General features: G+C 36.5%; 1 long non-coding RNA gene across 1 annotated transcript; it reads right to left on the bottom strand.

The window, feature by feature from the left end:
- Positions 1-1,619: 1,619 nt before the first annotated feature.
- LOC128648361 (uncharacterized) lies at positions 1,620-6,647 on the bottom strand. Its single transcript, XR_008400590.1, has 3 exons — positions 6,375-6,647; positions 2,793-2,840; positions 1,620-1,673 (listed from the first exon to the last, which is right to left on the bottom strand). It is a non-coding gene; the product is annotated as an uncharacterized LOC128648361 (long non-coding RNA).
- Positions 6,648-21,323: the final 14,676 nt, after the last annotated feature.

Here is a 21,323-nt window from a genome sequence, read left to right as displayed (position 1 = left end):
AATAAAGAAATGATGTCCACAATTATTTTATTTTTTAAAATAATTATAGGCATTCCTTTGTTTCAATAAAGATATCAAGAGAATGAAGAATAATTCATAAGAGTAGTAAATTATAAATTTGATTAACATTGCATGCTCTATTTGAATCACAATAGAAATTTTTTTCCTTCAGTGTACCTTTAAGTATCTTATAATGTTGATTTTGAATGATACTTACAGCTGTGCCTGGGAAGGACAATCCGACACTCAGGACAATGAAGGTTGAGACAGGGGGGAGGGATGGGATTGGCTTGGGGAGGGATGGGATTGGCTTGGGGAGGGATGAGCTGATGCTCCGGGGTAGGCCGTACAGCTGGGGAGTGGGGAGTTGGGGTCTGGGCAGCTGTACGGGCCATAATACGGGGAGAGCGGCGAAGGGGGTTGTATGGGCGTTTTTTGGGAGGGGCAGGAAATGATAAATGGGAAGGGCCGGCAGGGGTCTGGGCATGGGCAGGAGTCTGGGCATGGGCAGTGGTCTGGGCATGGGCAGGGGTCTGGGCATGGGCAGGGGTCTGGGCATGGGGAGGGGTCTGTGACTGGTCAGGGGACTGGGCAGGGGCGGAAACCAGATGACCACAAGTGGTGGATCCATCTGAAAATTTAATAAATATATATTAACATCTCATACATCATGAAATCAAATCAACGCATTTCAAATTGATTATGTTTTCAATATACTTAGAAGTGTGTTTGAATTTGTAAACAATTATGAAATGAGGATATGGTATGCATATAGGCACTCAGATGAATATCAATTACTGTCTGTACAATTATAACATTATTATTGTGTTTTGGCCTGGAATATGCATGTGACATAATGATGGCATGAATTATACATTTTTTAAAAATAAAAAAATTTCATGCTGCCTGATATAGAAAGGGGGCAGTAGTGTATTTGAACAGACAAATAATATTCCTTTTTAAAGTGCAAAAGCTGTAGACTTTGAATGTCTTCAATGAAATGATTTCAAATAAAGCAACATGTTGGAAACATGATAGATATATTTCACATACCATTAGACTCCAAGGCAGCCTCTTCCTCCTCCGTCACATATGTTAAATCAATCTCTGTAAAACATAACATGTTGTGTACACATTAAGAACAGATATTATAACATATGTTACTGTTGTTCAAAGACACACATCAATGTTGCATTAAAGATATACACACCCAAAGTTATGATTTACATCATTTTGATGGAGCATACAAATTACATTAGATTTGTTATTCTCAATGATTCATATTTTCGATGTATTGTTTGTATTAATTTACAAATCATAAAAGCATAGTACATAGAACATTTAAGATTTCTCATGTGTGTATCACTTGATGACTGTTGTCAAAAAAAGAACATGGAAACAAACATATGCTATACATCTTCTGAATAACAAAGGTGTAGACTAATAAAGTTTTAATTATTAATCTTTCAATATTCAAAGAAAATTAATATATAATCAGAAGAGAAAATTATATGTTTGTTTCAAATGTTATGCTTCATCAGAATCATGCTCATAATATTGATTACCAATACACATTCAATGACATATAAATGAGTCAATGGACTTACCAAGAGACCGCAAAGGCGGCTCTATGTCACTGCTGGATTCCTGTGGGCTCACCACACCAACTCTCTCTATGAATGATATAGATATATATTAGGAAACACATTTGGGATATCACTAAATCACATCTGTATCGAATTTTAAGATTAATCAACTTGAAAATGTGAAGAATAGAGCAGTCATTAAACCAGAAAATGCTTGATTGAATCAAGGGGATTCTGTTAAAAATGATGTATTGAACATATGTTTAATTTCAGACTATATTAGACATCAAACTCATCTCATACGATGCTATTGCATATCTAAATATACCCATTGATCAATGTTCTTCAAACAATACACACAAACCACATTTTGAAGAACAGCTGTTGACAAATATAAACAAAGACATGTGGCACATCGAGGCATTTGTGCAATGTACAGTAATCTTGTTTAGGACACAACACATATTGATCACAATACAAAACAAATTTGATTAGTACAAATATGTAATCATGGTGCTGTGAGAGTATGCTGATATCTATAAAGTAACTCCAACAGTGAATATGTGAATTATATATCAATATTGTTTAATCCAAAGAATGTAAAGATGAATGAATCTATTGTTTATTAAAGGGACACTGACATGATTAATTTAAATCATTGATTTCACTGTTCAAACTGTTCAAAATGATTGAACATTGACTCCTATTATAATGTTAATGTTGCTACATTTTAATATTAAAGGAAGATAAGCAATATTGGATTCCATAAGTATCCACCAATCATCAATAAAAACCAAGGTTGGTCAACCAAAATTGAGCTGCAGATAAACGTGTATTCTTGATTTTAAAATACATTTAGCAATAGAATATTTCACATATGATTATAGTATTATATTTAAATGTTTATTAATATTGCATACTCTATCTTAATGACAACATTAATAATTTTAGCTCAGTATCCCTTTAATATCCAATTTTATTGATTTGACAATGTTGGTGTTAATGAATTCTCTACTCCATATGTTGATGTAATGAATGGGATTGAGCATGCAATTCAAATCTAATATGTTATTTAAGGATATCCGAAGAATTATTTATTTTTCATCTATTAAAGGGACATTACATATAAATATTGAACAATGTGGATTTAGTATGTAATGTTCTGTCCATGTTTCTAAGACAAATGTCAATTAAAATGAGACATACCATACTGTGACAAGCCCTGCCTTAAGGATCCAGCAGCAACATCCATATCTGTAATATATTAAATGAGGATTGCATATCATTAATACAAATCATGCCATGTTTAAAATCTTTACATTATTAGCAAATCAATTTTAAAATATTAATCCTTTGGTAGTCCCATGAGTTAATTGTTTTCTCAATTAAATTCATGATAAATATATCCTGTACTCTTATTTTCAATCAGTTCTATTGTTTACTGTAGCTTTAATTATTTTTTTTTGTTATTTCATTCTCATCAATTGATGTGCATATGTTATAATTTATTTGTATTCTTCTTTTTTTATTATGTATAATATTGAAAAAAAGAATACTGTATTCTTCACATATATAATAATTCACATTTCATTTTGACCAACATGTGTAAAGCAATGCCACTTACAGCAAAGCCATGTTAACGTGGATGCGCAATTCCATTTTCGCGATCATTGCGCAATGATTCCAAGCGGAATTACGCATCCGTCATTTGAGCAACATGTGTAAAGCAATGCCACTTACAGCAAAGCCATGTTAACGTGGATGCGCAATTCCATTTTCGCGATCATTGCGCAATGATTCCAAGCGGAATTACGCATCCGTCATTTGAGCAACATGTGTAAAGCAATGCCACTTACAGCAAAGCCATGTTAACGTGGATGCGCAATTCCATTTTCACTCTGTGACGCATATTCTGTAGAGCGCAAGACACATCATTCCTATTTCATGTATCACTAATGTAAAATCAGATATCTAAACATCATATGTAGTGTATGTTGTGAGATCTGTATAGGTTTAGTATCTGACTATATACACATTTTTGGATAAAAATAACAAATATTAAGTTATTATATGAAGTTGGATAATTACCTTGTTCAGATTCTCCATCTCCTCCCAGGCCACCGGACGGAGAAGCAGCTGCCCTGGCCCCCGCGTCAGGACTTTCAGATCCCGCAGCTGGGAGTGAAGAAGAGGAGGCTGAGGATGGCGAGGATCGAAATCTTTTGGGGACCCGGAGATTGAGGAGCTCGCATAAAGTCACCTCATAAGGGAGTAGGTACAGTTTCCGCGGGGCCTCTCTTTTGCCACCTCTTTTACAGGCTTGTACCCAGTCCCTTATGAGGTTGACTTTTTTGTTAACCGCAACCTCATATCTCTGAATCTCCTCATGATCTGATCCTGGGTCCTCTGGACTTCACACACCAATCTAACCGCATTGGTGATAGACTCCCAGAGGGCCTTCTTAACGTGCACATCTGTCAACCTCCTCTTGTTCCCAAACAGCTGGGGATAAAAGTCATTGACGGCGTGGACCAGTGCAGCGCTCTCCTCCTTGGTGAACCTGGGAGCTGACATGCCTGCTGGGTTGTCTTCTAAAATATATATATATATATATAAAAATATATCTAGTACGCCTGCAGGCATTAGAGAACTGACAAAGATGGCAACGTGTAATGGACTTTTATATGGTGAAGTAAACATGAGATGCACCATGGGACAAGTTATCTGTACATCTGATTGGATAAAAGTTTGAAATATTGTTAGAATGTCTGTGAGACCATCCTGACTCAAGTTGTGTTTGTGTGATGAACTCGGATTGGCCGTTCATTAATGTTTCATATCTTATTAACTTCCTTACACATACCTCATGGTGGTGCTGTTACTTTATTTTTCATGTAGAATTATTAGTAACTCATGGGCCTGTCATGCGGATATGTGTGACGCAGATTTAATATCCATGATCCGTTAAATATTAATGATTAAATTCTCTTTAAAATCTAATATTGTCACATTAGTAAATGTTGGAGACATTTCTCGGTTTAATAACGGTCTTTTTCTTTAATACAAATACACATTTAATATTGTATGTCTTTATTGTTCATAAAATAAATTTTTGGACTTATTGTGAAGTATTGACATTGCTCTATTAAATGTATTTCATAATGCACATTGATTGTGTGCTATTGCGTGACATTAGACTAATGTTTAAAGATGCTAATCTGGTGTTTCAAGATGCGTTTCCCACGCAATATTTCTTAATGATCAAATTCAGGTTATAAGGTCAGTAACTTGGATAATCTGTTTATAAATGTTAAACTACAGGTTTGTTTGTTATTAGCAAATAAACCTCGAGCTTGTATTTGTCGGAAGTGCTCATATATGTTATTTTGCAATGGCGTCTTTAAATAGACATTACAAACAAACAATTGTATCAAATGATCTGTAGAGATAGCAGATTGTTTAGACTTTAAAATGTAAATCAATTTTTCTTAGTATTTATATATCCTCAACAGAAGAAATTTAAATGCACATGGTTGAGACAATCACATAAGGCAGCTCTGTGCATCCACCAATCTTCATCTACTGAGCCTATCTCGATATGCTTTTCAAGCAAAGTATGTCAAGATAGGAAGAGAAGTAAATACACTATTTAAATTTCTTAAAGGGACACTGTCCAAACAAATTTAGCGTTGGTGATTCAGATTGAGCATGAAATGTTAAGCAACTTTATAATTTAATCCGATTCGCAAATGTTAACAGTTATCTTGTTATCTTTCTTTGCAAATCAATAATGATATTTTAGATTACGGACAATTGTTTCCAAAAAACCGGGGTTGTCCTTGATGATTGTTGGATAAATTAATCCAACCAAAAAAACAAAGTTCTGTCCAGAGTACTGAAGCAAATAAATGATCTATTTAATGCCTTTTTTTAAAAGTAATGATAGCAACCTCACAAGGAGCATTCATAATACGAGACAATTTTTAAAGTTGCTTAAAATAGAATACTCATTCATAATGTATAAATCATTAATTTTTAAACTGTCTCCCTTTAAGTATATTTTGATTTCATGTCCCTTTAAGGAAACATTTCACAATAATGCTTAAAATATCAGAAACCTAGGCCCATTCCTTTTGATAAATTAGTATAACATATGAGTAAAGCAAATTTAGATTAACTTCTGGATTGTTTTACACACTGACTGAAATATATTTTGTAAAGGAGGTTTTTTGGAGTCTTCAGCTTAGAGGGACATTAAGCTATATGTTATGTATGCATTTTGTATAACATTATAATATTTGAACAACTTAATATGTTTTGTTATTCAATCAATAGATTGTAATTATATATATTCTTGTATTAAATACATATCTACATAGTCTATTTTGATGCTGATTGTTGGTTGCACATAGATGCCTTATGTAATTGACTAAGATATGTGCATTGATGTATTTTTTTCTAAGTATATTTAAAGACTGAATGTAATTCTATATTACTTTCTAAATATGTTTAAATTATTTTATGATTTTTAAAAAAATCTATACACAATATACTTTGTGAATGTCCCTTTAAGGACCAAAACATTTGGAATGTTGATTTAACATTGACAAAATAAACTAAAGGGGAATTAAAATTATATATAGATATGTGATGTCTAACCCAAGAGGTAATATTTTCAAAACTACATAATATTAATAACTATAGTTAAATGACTCCACTAGAAAATTACATCGATTAACCTGGCATCCAATAACTAGCTTGTGAAAAATATCAAGTTAAATGACCTACCATTTTTAAAAGTAACAATTAAAATAATTTCGAAAATAATGTTTTGAGATACCTAAGGAAGATACAAGATCTTATAAAATTAATTTGACATTCAACAACACTGTCACTTTAATGTAAGTTAACCACTTCCCCTTCTTAAAAGTGAAAACAAATAATTTTTGACAAATTTTGACTACATATCCGAAATTATTTTAACATCTAATAATTTCCAAAGAAAAGCATCGATGGATCTCACTCCCCAATTAATGTTAAAAAAGATAGTTTTATGTAATATTCTCTGAATCAGTAGATTTTCTAAAATTAATGCATTATTTGATCTTATGCATGTGCTTGTCAAATAGCCAACTACCAGTCATGGGAGTCAAACTTTTTTTTATTGACAGATTATATGGATATTTATTATAATCTGTTCAAAAGAATGTATTTAATAATAAAATGTTTATTATTAACATTTAATAAAAAAAAAGGTTTATGAAAAAATAAAAAATTCCTGGAAGTCATCAGATGCCAATCTGAAAAAAAAAAAAAATTTGGAACAAAGTTAATACACAAGTTGTCAAATATTCATAAAATACATTTACAATCATCTTGTGTTTATGCTCTAACTTTGTTCAACATTTTTTAAAGATATTTATTAAATTGATTTTAAACTAAAATTAAAACATACACCATTATATTGTGGAGTAAAAATTAAATTTAAATATCCAAATTTCTAATTATACATAATAATGTATATCACATTTCAACAATATATGTATGCTGAACATAAATGTAATATTTCATGTCCATTCAAATACCTCTATATCAACTATAATATGTATTCCTTTTTCTGATTGTGATCCCTAAATATCTAATGATGAAATAAGTATGACTAAGGTATGTAAGCTAACAATAATCAACATTCTTCCTGTGATTCTTAACTAGCATGCACCAACCTGGATAATGCATGGTCTTTAAAAGTCAATTCAGGGGTAAACAGTTGATCTTCAATAGGTGTCTTATTCATCATTTCATTAAATAGAGGACTGGGAAATACCATCTAAAAAAGTAAAACCATCTAAGTGTCTGATTGTGATCCCTAAATATCTAATTATGAACTAAATATGATTTATGTATGTAAGCTACTAATATTCAACAGTCTTCACTAGCATGCTTTATTGTGTGCTGAATAAAATCTAAATGTGTGCTTTGTGGTTGCGTGATGGGTGATGCGTGTTATGTACATGTACGTATATATTGTGATTGTGTCCCACATATGCTGACTTGTATATAGCGGTCTGGCATTGTTGTTCCTTCCCATAAAGTGACATCTGTAATCTGGTGTACTGATGTTCTTGTTGTACGTAATTCTTAATGGTTTCTGGTGATGGAATCATGATGTTAAAAGTAAATTAAAATCCATATGTTGTGTTTTGTGATTCCTCTAGAGAATGTAATGTGTTTGTCCCCCATCATTTGAATGTACATGTATGAGTGAATGTTAAAAGTAATGTATGTGCATCCATGAGTGATCATGTGTTAAGCCTATGTAGATATGCTGTTGCTGCAAGCATATGAGTTGAATAACTGAAATGCAATAATAAAGGTAAATGAGAATTGTTTCCCATTGTGTAGTGTTTGTGAATCCTGAAAAGTTGACATTATTTTTGTGTCCGTTTAAATGTAATATTTTTAAAACTTAAATGTTGTTACTAGTGATGTTGAATTGTAGTTGATGTAATATAAAATTCTGAAAGAATGTAATGGTGTTGTGAATATTCAAACAGTAAAATCCATAAATCCACCATAGGGAAATAGTCATTTCCTGATCTATTTATCATAGCTGGGTCTAACGCATGAAATCATGTCTTTTCTAGCGCTGGTATTTGGAGTTTTTCTGTCTACGCTATTTGCGTGCGTTAGGGAAATGAGGGTTTCGCGTGCACGAGCACGTCTTCCCAATAGAAGTCAATGGAGGCTCTAAATATTTCTAAAAAAAATTTTCTAAGACTGGTTTTCCTCGTAAAGTGAGTGACGTCATGAGCTTGTGTGAAAAAGTAACTAAATCGTGTTCTTTTTGTAATAAATAAATATTTTGTGTATGTCATGTGGTGTATATTGTTTGTATGCATCGATGAGTGTATGTTTGTGATAATGTTATTAGTTAGATGTAGGTATTTGAGGGTCTTTTCCCGTGTGTCAATGTAAGTCAATGGGAAAATGGATTTGTGTTGTTTTTTTTCAAACACCCGAGATCTCGCAACTTTAATCCTTTGTATTTTGCAGAAAAATTATTAAATATGAAAAATAAACATAGTGTAGTGTTTGTATGAGTGTAAGTGTAGTTTGTGTAATATTTTTTATTTGATTCGTGGATGTTTTTTTTGTCGGTATATGTTTACTACTGGGTCAGAGGTGGCGGTAGAAATGTGAGCGTTAGGTTTTTTTTGAGTGTCGGTAACTGAACTCTAAATACCGGAGTACGTAAGAAACCCGCGTTAGGAGCCTCTAACGCTGGTTTTCACGGCTAATGCCGAACTCCAAATCTAGGCCAAAGAAAATAAGAATATATTCAGACAACACAAAAATAAATACATTGTGAAAAAGGAATGAGGCCAGTTTTTCATGTGTGTTGAAAATAATTCAAATAACCCATATATGTGTATATATATATATATATATATATATATATATATATATATATATATATATATATATATATATATATATATATATATATATATATATATATTGAGCTGGGACATATTATATTAAATAAATAATTGCTGTATTGAATAATAACTACATTGATAATATTGCAGATAAACATATCAAATGTATGCCCCAGACTGTATTGAATATATATCTGGGAGATAAATTTAAATCTGTATAGATTGAATAGCAATTGTGATACTCCCATTTTTGGATGATATATAACATGTTGTTTTCTGTGTTCCAGATGGGGCTAAAAGATACTAAATACAGGATTGTCTGTATGGAATAATAACCGCTGTGTCTCTATATTTCTCAGACATATAATAACCAGATGTCCTATGAACATGGACCCCAGACAAGATTCATGCATTCAGAATTTGTTAAAAATGTGAAACATGCTGTATTTGCATGAAAATATATATATATATAACAGATGTATAAATGCCATTAATTAGCAATATAATTGTTTTGGTATAATATAATGTTAAAAACATAAGATATTTCATATTAAAATAATCAGAAAATTCACATGGTGCCTGCCTGGAATTCGGATTGTAAGTAATTAATGCAATGTTATAGTATTGTTTAATATAATCATATGGGATTTGTAAAATTTAGAAACATGAATGTTAGAAATGGTTAAATGAATCTGTTTGTTTTGTCTGCTGCCCCCCGATGGCCGGAATCCAGTATTGCAGCCAGGAGATTGGCTGTTAAGGGATGCATTTTCCCTAGCAACCATATATCCCAAGTTGTCCAATCAGAAGGTTCCGAAAGGCCGCCCATATTTCTCACCTATGATTAAACAATATAAGTGGTAGGCAGGATAGGAGAAGAACTGGCTGCTAAGGATTTTGCAAACTGACTGAAAACTGTTGAGGGGGAGACAGTCAAACTATAAGCAAAGTGGGCCATACTTTTTCTTATCAATTGCAATTACACTTATTTTTATATGAGGTGAGATTGTTCCTATTAAGAAATACTGGATATCGATTGGTGTTCATCTTGGTAATGTATTAAAAGATTGCTGTAGTAAATAAATTTAAAGAGCAGTTTATATTTTAGCTCATATTCATAGTCTATGTATTGTTAAACATAAATCCTTAATGCTAAATTGTTTCAACTGTGCAAATATAGAGTTATAATAAAGAGTTTGGCTATTGGCACAAATAATATATACAATTTCTGATGTTTTAATAGAAGTGTATATTGTACTATTGTTTAACTAAGCATTGTTAAAATTGTATTGCTTGGATGTTAGCAGTTAAAGATCTTGGAATCTCATTGTGCTAACTGAATGAAATTCTATTGTAAGTAAGGCAATTTTAAGGGTAAACTTCTATGAATTTTGCATAGTGTATTTTAATAGTTTTTAAACGCATATAATATTGATTCATATTCTGATATTACAAATATATTTCAATGTGTTCATAGATATTTACTAATAATAAAGAATTCAGGTATTTATATTAATTTTATTGTCTTAGTATATACATATTTGATTGTGGGTTCAGTTTAAAGAAAGATTGTTAAATATATTCAGTTATAACCCTGCCATATACTCACATATTATTTGGAGAGTACTGCTAAGATTCTTATAAATATACTGACAACTCTTTCTTTAAACCCAAAACGTCTGTTCTCCACATTCAATACTGTTCTCCACCACAACTTCACAACTTCTTCTCCCACCACAACTTTTCTCTCAGCCCAAGATTTTGCCAGTTACTTCAACAACAAAATCGACTCCATCAGAACTGTAATCAGCTCTCAACATACTACCGGTCTCCCACCCCTTCAAATGCTCACAATCATCCAAAACCCACATAGCCATAAATTTCGCTCTTTTACCCCTGTTACAGAGGACAAAGTTTCTGCCCTTATACTATCCTCTCACCTCACTACCTGTCCCCTCAACCCCATCCCTTCAAAACTACTCTCCTCCCTCTCTTCTACCCTTACCCCTATAATCACACACATCTTCAACCTCTCCCTCAGCACTGGTATAGTTCCCACATCTCTTAAACATGCATTAGTCAATAGTCACACATATCCTCAAAAAACCTCCCCATCCAACTACCGCCCTATTTCCCTACTACCTTTTGCCTCAAAGCTTCTTGAAAAGCTAGTATATGCACGTCTATCCCATTTCCTTACATTAAACTCCCTCCTTGGCCCACTGCAATCTAGATTTTGCCCCCTTCACTCAACAGAGACAGCAATTGTTAAGGTTACCAATGACCTACTTACAGCAAAATCAAAAGGCCACTTCTCTCTACTTATCCTCCTTGATCTGTCTGCAGCCTTTGATACTGTCAACCACCCTCTTTTGCTCCATACTCTCCAATCCTTCGGCATCGGTGACACATCTTTCTCTTGGTTCTCTTCCTATCTGTCTTTCCGTGCCTTTAGTGTAGCCTTCTCTGGGGTATCCTCTGCCCCGTTACCTCTTTCTGTTGGGGTACCGCAAGGCTCTGTCCTCTGTCCCCTTATCTTCTCAATCTACACGTCCTCACTAGGTTCCTTAATAAGTCCCACGGGTTTCATTATCATTTGTATGCCGACGATACCCAAATCTACCTCTCTGCACCAGAGTTATCTCCTTCCTTGCTAACCCGTGTCACTAACTGTCTCTCTCATATCTCCTCTTGGATGTCCTCTCACTACCTCAAGCTAAATCTCTCCAAAACTGAGCTCCTTATTTTCCACCCTTCTTCCAAATTCTTCAACCCCCATGTCTATATTACTGTTGACAACTCCATCATTACCCCAACCTCACATGCCCGAAGTCTTGGGGTCACACTTGACTCAGATCTTTCTTTCACTCCTCACATTCAGTCCTTGGCTAAAGCCTGCTGCTTCCACCTTAAAAACATTGCTAAAATTAGACATTTCCATACACAAGACACAACAAAGATTTTAATCCACTCTCTCATCCTTTCCCGCCTCAACTACTGCAAATCTATCCTCTCTGGTCTCCCAGCTGCCGCCTAGCTCCTTTACAATCCATAATGAATGCCTCTGCCAGGCTCATCTTCCTTGCACGTCGCTCTTCATCTGCCACACCTCTATGCCAATCCCTTCACTGGCTTCCTCTTGCCTCCAGGATTAAACACAAAATTCTCACTCTGACACACAAAGCCCTCAATTGCACTGCTCCCCCCTACATCTCAGACTTTGTCTCCAGATACTCTTCCTCCCGTCCCCTTCGCTCCGCTCATGATCTCCTACTCTCCTCCTCTCTTGTTACCTCCTCACATTCCCGTCTACAAGATTTCTCAAGACTCCCATCTTATGGAACTCTGCCTCGCTCCACAAGAATCCCCCCTAGTTTTAAAATGCTCAAGTGCTCCCTGAAGACTCTACTATTCGGGGATGCTTACAACCTACACTAACCTTCCTATCTCCATTGCTATCCTCTAAAACCCCATAGCATGTAAGCCTATGAGTCCAGCTGTTTGTAGTTTACCTTCATAAGAGCCGACTACAACAGTGCAACTCTCGGCAGGACACTCTACCCATTTGATCCCTGTAATAGTTTTTTATATACCACCCATGTTCATAGCACTGTGGAACCTGTTGGCGCTCTACAAATACCTGATAATAATAATAATTTCTTCTGTTATGTGCGATCAGTCCACGGGTCATCATTACTTCTGGGATATAACTCCTCCCCAACAGGAAATGCAAGAGGATTCACCCAGCAGAGCTGATATAGCTCCTCCCCTCTACGTCAGTCCCAGTCATTCTCTTGCACCCAACGACTAGATAGGATGTGTGAGAGGACTATGGTGATTATACTTAGTTTTTATGACTTCAATCAAAAGTTTGTTATTTTACAATAGCACCGGAGCGTGTTATTACTTCTCTGGCAGAGTTTGAAGAAGAATCTACCAGAGTTTTTTACTATGATTTTAACCGGAGTAGTTAAGATCATATTGCTGTTCTCGGCCATCTGAGGGAGGTAAAGGCTTCAGATCAGGGGACAGCGGGCAGATGAATCTGCATTGAGGTATGTAGCAGTTTTTATTTTCTGAATGGAATTGATGAAAAAATCCTGCTATACCGTTATAATGACATGTATGTATACACTTCAGTATTCTGGGAATGGTTTTTCACCGGAACTACTCTGTTAAAGGTCACTAATCCTTTTAATAAATATTGTCATGTTAAACGTTTTTGCTGGAATGTAGAATCGTTTACATTGCTGAGGTACTGAGTAAATAAATGTTTGGGCATTATTTTCCACTTGGCAGTTGTCTGCTTTAAATTGTGACAGTTTCGTTTCTCCTCACTGCTGTGTGTGAGAGGGAGGGGCCGTTTTTGGCGCTCTTTTGCTACGCATCAAAAAATTCCAGTCAGCTACTATTATATTTCCTGCATGATCCGGTTCACTGACAGATCTCAGGGGTCTTCAAACTTCTTTGAAGGGAGGTACATTCTCTCAGCAGAGCTGTGAGAATTTTTATTGACTGTGAATAAAAACGTTACTCTATAATTTTTTATGTCAAATTTAATTATTTACTAATGGGAACAAACCTTTGCTAAAAGTTGTGTTGTTTTAAACTTGATGCTATAACTGTTTCAGTTCATTATCTCAACTGTCATTTAATCGTTTAAGTACCTCTTTGAGGCACAGTACGTTTTTGTTAAAAAAGATTATAACCAGGTTGCAAGTTATTGCTAGTGTGTTAAACATGTCTGACTCAGAGAATGATATCTGTGTCATTTGTTCCAATGCCAAGGTGGAGCCCAATAGAAATTTATGTACTAACTGTATTGATGCTACTTTAAATAAAAGTCAATCTGTACAATGTGAACAAATTTCACCAAACTGCGAGGGGAGAGTTATGCCGACTAACTCGCCTCACGCGGCAGTACCTGCATCTCCCGCCCGGGAGGTGCGTGATATTATGGCGCCTAATACATCTGGGCGGCCATTACAGATAACATTACATGATATGGCTACTGTTATGACTGAAGTTTTGTCTAAATTACCAGAACTAAGAGGCAAGCGTGATCACTCTGGGGTGAGAACAGAGTGCGCTGACAATACTAGGGCCATGTCTGATACTGCGTCACAGCTTGCAGAGCATGAGGACGGAGAGCTTCATTCTGTGGGTGACGGTTCTGATCCAAACAGATTGGATTCAGATATTTCAAATTTTAAATTTAAATTGGAGAACCTCCGTGCATTACTAGGGGAGGTCTTAGCAGCTCTCAATGATTGTAACACCATTGCAATACCAGAGAAAATGTGTAGGTTGGATAAATACTTTGCGGTACCGGCGAGTACTGACGTTTTTCCTATACCTAAGAGATTAACTGAAATTGTTACTAAGGAGTGGGATAGACCCGGTGTGCCGTTCTCACCCCCTCCAATATTTAGAAAGATGTTTCCAATAGACGCCACTACTCGGGACTTATGGCAAACGGTCCCTAAGGTGGAGGGAGCAGTTTCTACTTTAGCTAAGCGTACCACTATCCCGGTGGAGGATAGCTGTGCTTTTTCAGATCCAATGGATAAAAAATTAGAGGGTTACCTTAAGAAAATGTTTGTTCAACAAGGTTTTATATTGCAACCCCTTGCATGTATCGCGCCGATTACGGCTGCGGCAGCATTTTGGATTGAGTCTCTGGAAGAGAACCTTAGTTCATCTACGCTAGACGACATTATGGACAGGCTTAGAGTCCTTAAACTAGCCAATTCATTCATTTCGGAGGCCGTAGTACATTTAACCAAACTTACGGCTAAGAACTCTGGATTCGCCATACAGGCACGTAGAGCACTGTGGCTAAAATCCTGGTCAGCTGATGTTACTTCTAAGTCTAAATTACTTAATATACCTTTCAAGGGGCAGTCTTTATTTGGGCCCGGGTTGAAAGAAATTATCGCTGACATTACAGGAGGTAAGGGCCACGCCCTACCTCAAGACAAAGCCAAAGCTAAGGCTAGACAGTCTAATTTTCGTCCCTTTCGGAATTTCAAACCTGGAGCAGCGTCAACCTCCACTGCACCAAAACAGGAAGGAGCTGTTGCTCGTTACAGGCAAGGCTGGAAACCTAACCAGTCCTGGAATAAGGGCAAACAGGCCAGGAAACCTGCTGCTGCCCCAAAGACAGCATGAACCGAGAGCCCCCGATCCGGGACCGGATCTAGTGGGGGGCAGACTTTCTCTCTTCGCTCAGGCCTGGGCAAGAGATGTTCAGGATCCCTGGGCGCTGGAGATCATATCTCAGGGATACCTTCTAGACTTCAAATTATCTCCCCCAAAAGGGAGATTTCATCTGTCAAGGTTGTCAACAAACCAGATAAAGAAAGAAGCGTTTCTACGCTGTGTACAAGATCTGTTATTAATGGGAGTGATCCATCCAGTTCCGCGGTCGGAACAAGGACAAGGGTTCTACTCAAACCTGTTTGTGGTTCCCAAAAAAGAGGGAACTTTCAGGCCAATCTTAGATTTAAAGATTCTAAACAAATTCCTAAGAGTTCCATCGTTCAAAATGGAAACTATTCGGACAATCTTACCTATGATCCAAAAGGGTCAGTACATGACCACAGTGGATTTAAAAGATGCTTACCTTCACATACCGATTCACAAAGATCATCAACGGTATCTACGGTTTGCCTTCCTAGACAGGCACTACCAGTTTGTAGCTCTTCCATTCGGATTGGCTACGGCCCCAAGAATCTTCACAAAGGTTCTGGGTGCCCTTCTGGCGGTACTAAGACCGCGAGGGATTTCGGTAGCTCCGTACCTAGACGACATTCTAATACAAGCTTCAAGCTTTCAAACTGCCAAGTCTCATACAGAGTTAGTTCTGGCATTTCTAAGGTCGCATGGATGGAAAGTGAACGAAAAGAAAAGTTCTCTTTTTCCTCTCACAAGAGTTCCATTCTTGGGGACTCTTATAGATTCTGTAGAAATGAAGATTTACCTGACAGAAGACAGGTTAACAAGGCTTCAGGATGCATGCCGTGTCCTTCATTCCATTCAACACCCGTCAGTAGCTCAATGCATGGAGGTGATCGGCTTAATGGTAGCGGCAATGGACATAGTACCTTTTGCACGCCTACACCTCAGACCGCTGCAATTGTGCATGCTAAGTCAGTGGAATGGGGATTACTCAGATTTGTCCCCTACCCTGAATCTGAATCAAGAGACCAGAAATTCTCTTCTATGGTGGCTTTATCGGCCACACCTGTCCAGGGGGATGCCATTCAGCAGGCCAGACTGGACAATCGTAACAACAGACGCCAGCCTGCTAGGTTGGGGCGCTGTCTGGAATTCTCTGAAGACTCAGGGATTATGGAATCAGGAGGAGAGTCTCCTTCCAATAAACATTCTGGAATTGAGGGCAGTTCTCAATGCCCTTCTAGCTTGGCCCCAATTAACAACTCAGGGGTTCATCAGGTTTCAGTCGGACAATATCACGACTGTAGCTTACATCAACCATCAGGGAGGGACAAGAAGCTCCCTAGCAATGATGGAAGTATCAAAGATAATTCGCTGGGCAGAGTCTCACTCTTGCCACCTGTCAGCAATCCACATCCCGGGAGTGGAGAACTGGGAGGCGGATTTCTTGAGTCGCCAGACTTTTCATCCGGGAGAGTGGGAACTTCATCCGGAGATTTTTGCCCAAATACTTCGACGTTGGGGCAAACCAGAGATAGATCTCATGGCGTCTCGCCAGAACGCCAAACTTCCTCACTACGGGTCCAGATCCAGGGATCCGGGAGCGGTTCTGATAGATGCTTTGACAGCACCTTGGAACTTCGGGATGGCTTATGTGTTTCCACCCTTCCCGCTGCTTCTTCGATTGATTGCGAAAATCAAACAAGAGAGAGCATCTGTGATTCTAATAGCGCCTGCATGGCCACGCAGGACTTGGTATGCAGATCTAGTGGACATGTCATCCTGTCCACCTTGGTCTCTACCTCTGAGACAGGACCTTCTGATACAGGGTCCATTCAAACATCAAAATCTAACTTCTCTGAAACTGACTGCTTGGAAATTGAACGCTTGATTTTATCAAAGCGTGGTTTTTCTGAGTCGGTTATTGATACCCTGATCCAGGCTAGGAAGCCTGTTACCAGAAAGATTTACCATAAAATATGGCGCAAATACCTATACTGGTGCGAATCCAAACGTTACTCCTGGAGTAAGGTTAGGATCCCTAGGATATTGTCCTTTCTACAAGAAGGTTTAGAAAAGGGTTTATCGGCTAGTTCATTAAAGGGACAGATTTCAGCTCTGTCCATCTTGTTACACAGGCGTCTGTCAGAAAATCCAGACGTCCAGGCCTTTTGTCAAGCTTTAGCTAGGATCAAGCCTGTGTTTAAAGCCGTTGCTCCGCCATGGAGTTTAAACTTAGTTCTTAACGTTTTACAAGGTGTTCCATTTGAACCCCTTCATTCCATTGATATAAAATTGTTATCTTGGAAAGTTCTGTTTTTAATGGCTATTTCCTCGGCTCGAAGAGTCTCTGAGTTATCAGCATTACATTGTGATTCTCCTTATCTGATTTTTCACTCAGATAAGGTAGTTCTGCGTACTAAACCTGGGTTCTTACCTAAGGTAGTTACTAACAGGAATATCAATCAAGAGATTGTTGTTCCATCCTTGTGTCCAAATCCTTCTTCAAAGAAGGAACGTCTTCTACACAATCTGGATGTAGTTCGTGCCCTCAAGTTCTACTTGCAGGCAACTAAAAATTTTCGCCAAACTTCTTCCCTGTTTGTCGTTTATTCTGGACAGAGGAGAGGTCAAAAAGCTTCTGCTACCTCTCTCTCTTTCTGGCTTCGTAGCATAATACGTTTAGCCTATGAGACTGCTGGACAGCAGCCTCCTGAAAGAATTACAGCTCACTCCACTAGAGCTGTGGCTTCCACTTGGGCCTTTAAGAATGAGGCCTCTGTTGAACAGATTTGCAAGGCTGCAACTTGGTCTTCGCTTCATACTTTTTACAAATTTTACAAATTTGACACTTTTGCTTCTTCGGAGGCTATTTTTGGGAGAAAGGTTCTTCAGGCAGTGGTTCCTTCTGTATAATGAGCCTGCCTATCCCTCCCGTCATCCGTGTACTTTTGCTTTGGTATTGGTATCCCAGAAGTAATGATGACCCGTGGACTGATCGCACATAACAGAAGAAAACATAATTTATGCTTACCTGATAAATTCCTTTCTTCTGTTGTGCGATCAGTCCACGGCCCGCCCTGTTTTTTAAGGCAGGTAAATATCTTTTAAATTATACTCCAGTCACCACTTCACCCTTGGTTACTCCTTTCTCGTTGATTCTTGGTCGAATGACTGGGACTGACGTAGAGGGGAGGAGCTATATCAGCTCTGCTGGGTGAATCCTCTTGCATTTCCTGTTGGGGAGGAGTTATATCCCAGAAGTAATGATGACCCGTGGACTGATCGCACAACAGAAGAAAGGAATTTATCAGGTAAGCATAAATTATGTTTTTTCTTCTTATGAGTTTTCGGGGAGGCATTTGCTTTTTTAGGCACCAATAGTTGTTCACTTTCAAAGCTCTTAACTCTTGAGTTAGCATCATCTATTAATTTCTTATGGTATTTTTTATGGACCAATTTCTTTTTTAATGTGCTTCTTTATCATACTCGGAGATTTTTGTGCAATTTCTTCTTAATCTCTGAAATTGGCGGAACAGGATATTTCTGATCCATGGTTGGTAGTGGCCACTGTCGGCCCTCAAATACCCATTACAGTCCGTTTCCTTACTATACACTTTTGTAAAGATATGATTGTCCTCTTGAAATCATATTAGATCCAATAATTCAATGTTGTTTTAATCTACTTTGTGTGTTAATTTTAAAATAAATAAATTATTGTTTATGTATTTGATAAAATCCTCTATTTGCACATCATTTCCTTCCCATATTACTATTATGTCGTCTATATAATGACCCCACCAAATTATATTGGTTTTAAAGAGGTTATTGGTATATATAGATTCCTTCTCCCAAAGGCTCATATATAAATTAGCATAGGTTGGGGCCATAATGGACCCCATAGCCGTTCCGCTTATTTGGAGGTAGAACTCTTGTTCGAACTCAAAAAAGTTTTTTTCGAGGACGAATCTGGTATACTCTAGAACAGGGGTATCAAGCTCAATGTATCTGGGGGCCACTCACCAAGTGTTGTTCTCTCATGGGGGCCTCTTGAACTGAGTAAGTGCTATGGAACTGGATATTATAAGAACTAGAAGTGACATTTACCCAAGTAGTAGTGCATGGTGGGAGTTGTAGCCCACAATAGACATACACATTTATCTATATTTATCTTGTGAGTGCCAAGTGAAGTGATCATTCTGGAACTGCATAACAACATAAAAAGTGACATTTTTCCAAGCAGTGCATCGTGGGAGTCTATACCAAACACTTGTCTTTATATTTATCTTGCAAGTGCCTATATAGAACATCATCTAGATACACCTCTTAAAATCCTAACAAAAAACTGACAGACCAAATTAATAGTTTACCCTTTAAACAAGGGAGGGCCAAATGAAAGGCCACATATTGCCCCAGGGTCAGTACTTTGAGACCACTACTCTAGGATAAAGTTTTGATGTAATTGATTTAATTCAGAATTCTTTAAGAAAGCTTCCATTGCTTTTATTCACAGATTATGGAGTATACTAGTGTACAGGTAGGAGACATCCAAGGTCATCAACCTATATGTCTCCTTCCAGGGCACATTCTCTACCTTAGTGATGGTATTGGTTAAGTCCCTCAGGTATGATTCCAATTTCAGAACCATGGGTTTTAAAAATTAGTCTACATACTCTGAGATTCTGGCGGTAAGGGATTCAATACCCAATACTATAGGACGACCTGGGGGATTCTCAAGAGCTTTGTGGATCTTGGGAAGGTGGTAAAAGATTGCGCGCTTCGGATGCTCATGTAAAATATATTTATTTTCATTTGGATTTAGTAATCTATGGAAGTTAGCCATATCAATAAGGGATTTGTATTCTTCCTCGAATATTTTACTAGGATTACCCTGTAATTTTTGATTGTTTAGTAAATTGTACGCTTCTTCCAGGTATTTAGAGCTATCTTGAATAACTGTACTGTGTAATGTATATTTATAAGATGGTGTAATTATGAGTGTAACTGTACTGTGTAATAGATTTTTATTAGATTGTGTTAGTATGAGTGTAACTGTACTGTGTAATGTATATTTATTAGATAGTGTTAATATGTGTGTAACTGTACTGTGTAATGTATATTTATTAGATAGTTATTATGTGTGTAACTATACTGTGTAATGTATATTTATAAGATAGTGTTAATATGTGTGTAACTGTACTGTGTAATGTATTGTTATTAGATGGTGTTATGTGTGTAACTGTACTGTATAATGTATTGTTATTAGATGGTGTTATGTGTGTAACTGTACTGCGTAATGTATATTTATTAGATGGTGTTATGTGTGTAACTGTAATGTGTAATGTATTGTTCTAAGATGCTAATATTATTAGTGTAACTGTACTGTGTAATGTATTGTTATTAGATTGTGTTATCTGTGTAACCGTACTGCATAATGTATATTTATTAGATAGTGCTATTATGAGTGTAACTGTACTGTGTAATGTATTGTTATCAGACAGTATTATTATGTGTGTAACTGTACTGTGTAATGTATTGTTATTAGATTGTGTTATTATAAGTGTAACTATACTGTGTAATGTATTGTTATTAGACAGTGTTGTGTGTAACTGTGCTGTGTAATGTATATTTATTAGACAGTTATGTGTGTAACTGTACTGTGTAATGTATTGTTATTAGCTAGTGTTATTATGTGTGTAACTGTACTGTGTAATGTATTGTTATTAGATAGTGTTATGTGTATAACTGTGCTGTGTAATGTATATTTATTAGATAGTGTTATTATGTGTGTAACTACTGTGTAATGTTTATTTATTAGATAGTGCTATTATGAGTGTAACTGTACTGTGTAATGTATTGTTATTAGACAATGTTATTATGAGCGTAACTGTACTGTGTAATGTATATTTATTAGTGTTATTATGTGTGTAACTGTACTGTGTAATGTATTGTTATTAGACAGTGTTATGTGTATAACTGTGCTGTGTAATGTATATTTATAAGACAGTTATGTGTGTAACTGTACTGTGTAATGTATATTTATTAGATAGTGTTATTATGTGTGTAACTGTACTGTGTAATGTATATTTATTAGATAGTGTTATTATGTGTGTAACTG

This window comes from Bombina bombina, chromosome 2, assembly GCF_027579735.1.
Source record: "Bombina bombina isolate aBomBom1 chromosome 2, aBomBom1.pri, whole genome shotgun sequence".
Lineage (NCBI taxonomy): Eukaryota > Metazoa > Chordata > Amphibia > Anura > Bombinatoridae > Bombina > Bombina bombina.
The sequence above is the reverse complement of the archived record's forward strand: the minus strand, read 5'-3'. Positions and strand labels throughout refer to the sequence as shown.